The following is a 2,951-nucleotide window of genomic DNA, read 5'->3' as shown; positions in this document are numbered from 1 at the left end:
TCAACTGAGCAAATCTAAACAATTGAACAAGGGGCGGCGCCCGGTTTGCTAAAAAAGTTACCGTGTTCAGCCAACTGCATTGCGTTACTGAATCTGTGCATGGTTGTTTATCAAACGGTTATTTTAATTTATTCAAAATACGAGCAAAGACTGAGACGCCGTTCAAAAAACTCAGGAGGGCACTTTGTTGACCTAAAGTGCGGCGAGGCGAAAGCTTTTATCGCGAAATTGCTGCTTCCGCCCCGACGTGGGTGCGCCCGCGACGGCTACGGGGACTCCCTGAAAAGGGAGGTACACTAACGCGGTTCCTCAGGACCATCAATAAAGTTCTTTGTCTGTCTGCCTGTCTGCTTGTGCCGCGTTCGGTCATTAGTGCGCGCACGCTTGGTTGCTGGAGACACAGAAGAGCGTTTATGCGGCAACCTTGAAAATAATAATAATTGTTTTTTTTGGGGGGGGGGAAAGGAAATGGCGTAGTATCTGTCTCATATATCGTTGGACACCTGAACCGCGCCGTAAGGGAAGGGATAAGGGAGGGAGTGAAAGAAGAAAGGAAGAAATAGGTGCCGTAGTGGAGGGCTCCGGAATAATTTCGACCACCTGGGGATCTTTAACGTGCACTGACATCGCACAGCACACGGGCGCCTTAGCGTTTTTTCTCCATAAAAACGCAGCCGCCGCGGTCGGGTTCGAACCCGGGAACTCCGGATCAGTAGTCGAGCGCCCTAACCACTGAGCCACCGCGGCGGGGCAGCCTTGAAAATGAAAATTGGTTTTTGGGGAAAGGAAATGGCGCAGTATCTGCCTCACATATCGGCGGACACCTGAACCGCACCGAAAGAGAAGGGATAAAAGAGGGAGTGAATGAAGAAAGGAAGGAAGAGGTGCCGTAGTGGAGGGCTCCGTAATAATTTCGACCGCCTGGGGATCTTTAACGTGCACTACCATCGCACAAGCACACGGGCGCCTTTGCGTTTTGCCTCCATCGAAACGCGGCCGCCGCGGCCGGGATCAAGAATGAGTACTCCGGTTCAATAGGCGAGCGCCCTAACCACTGAGCCACCGCGGCGGGTAATCTTCGTGATCAGCGTTCAGGAGGCGTCTGGCGAGATTGCCTGGGCCCCTCGAACGATCGTGGCGCCAATAAATGACGTCACACGCATGCGAAGTAAGCAGAAGCGCAGGTGCATTAGTCTGCTTACGTGGAGGAATGCGCTAGCATGTGTTTTGAGGAAAAGAAAGGGGATTTAGGAAAGGAAAGGACGCAGTAGCTCTCAGATCTCGACATCTCGGTGGACACCTCAACTGCGCCTTAAAGTATACAACTGAAGGTGCATATGTCATTGTTCTGAACTACTGTCGCAAGCTAGCCTCCAACTTGGCTAAAAGATGTAAGCTTTATGCAAAGAGAAATGCTAAGACACCACTCACTTCTTTCACACCCTCCTTTATCCCTTACCTTACGGCGCGGTTCAGGTGTCCGCCGATATGTGACACATATACTGCGCCATTTCCTTTCCTCAAAAACCAATTTTGATTTTTAATGCAGCACGACGAACGTTCGCTCATTAGTTGGGTTAATATTGTTGCATTCCGGAATACTGCCACCAAATCGAAGTCAACCAGTGAAGACATCGCTGGGATTTCATGTGCACTTGCGATATCTGTTGCTGAAGCCAGTATCGCCGCTTCGGCGGACGCGGTTTTGCCACCGCGCCTCTGTTTCCATCATTAAAATTATGATAAGGATTTAATTCTAGTCATCGGTGTGACAGGACTTGAGACCGGAGAAGGTCATGACCGCAAGTACGAGCCATTAAAGGCTTTCGGTTTAACAAGCTCGGTAATTTCAGAGACCATGCCAAGGTGTGGTTAGACGTCTTCCATCAGCCTGATATTCCTATACATCATTGCCTGATGACTGGTAATAACGGATTTGCATTAAGTTTTGTCGATAAAAAGTTTCAAAGCCCCAAACGTTTGCGATTGCGGAAAGGTAGACTACAGTGCTTACGCTTACTCCTGTGTTTGCCAAACTTGTTCCTGAATAACTTCCAATATATCGCGACGAAATGTCTGATAATATACATTGAGCGAATGTTTAGAAGGCCGTATATAGACCGCGCACAGTTATTAGCGCGAAAGCACTTCTAGCCGCACTCCTGGGATTTCAGCGGTGTGTGTCGCAGTGAAGCCTCTGAGTAGAAAGGTTAACTCTCTCACTGCGTCAGTGGAAAGGAAAGTTCAATCTCGCGGTGAGTAGGCCATGGCATCCACCAGCAAGCTGACAGAGTAATGCGCCTTTGCTTTTCTTAAACCCATTAGAAGGCTGAGTTTGCTTGCGCTTCCTTTATGTAAGCACGGCCACCTTGATCGGCGCGCGCGGCGGGTTTGAGCAAGTCCCGCCGCGCACACCTGATCGAGGCGGCCGTAATATAAGTAACGTCGCCAAGGGGAGGCAGCGGGGAGCAAAAACTTGAGGTCCGCTTTTTTCAACTCCTAACGAGAAGACCGCCTACTAGCCTCCTTCTTGGGTAAGCGAGTATGTGAAGCTGTCGGCGCTGCCGTTCGTCCATTCTATTAATTTTCTCTTCACGAAAGCAGCACAGCAGATGCATCATTCCTACAATATGCCCCCCCCCCCCCCCCCCCGCCCTCGCTTTCCTTCTCCGCGCCACTGTGCTCTGAACACCCCGGTGCCCTCCGTGATTTCTATGTTGCCTGTTTTTTTCTTGGCCACCTTGCCTCATATTTCGAGCGTGCGAAATAAACTTTTTGCTACTGTTCCTCCACGTAGAGCGTCGCTGGCCCTAGTATTGTCGCGGAAACCCATTAACTGCTTTAACAGCATAAGATAGGCAAATGGCTTCTGTATTTGCTATATTAGAAATGCGAGGGATGCCATTTTAAAAATGCGCATTGCGGGAAGACAGCATTAGGAGATAAAGAAT

The sequence above is a fragment of the Amblyomma americanum genome, chromosome 1 (genome assembly GCF_052857255.1).
Source record: "Amblyomma americanum isolate KBUSLIRL-KWMA chromosome 1, ASM5285725v1, whole genome shotgun sequence".
In the NCBI taxonomy this organism is placed as follows: domain Eukaryota; kingdom Metazoa; phylum Arthropoda; class Arachnida; order Ixodida; family Ixodidae; genus Amblyomma; species Amblyomma americanum.
This window is presented reverse-complemented; position numbering follows the sequence as displayed.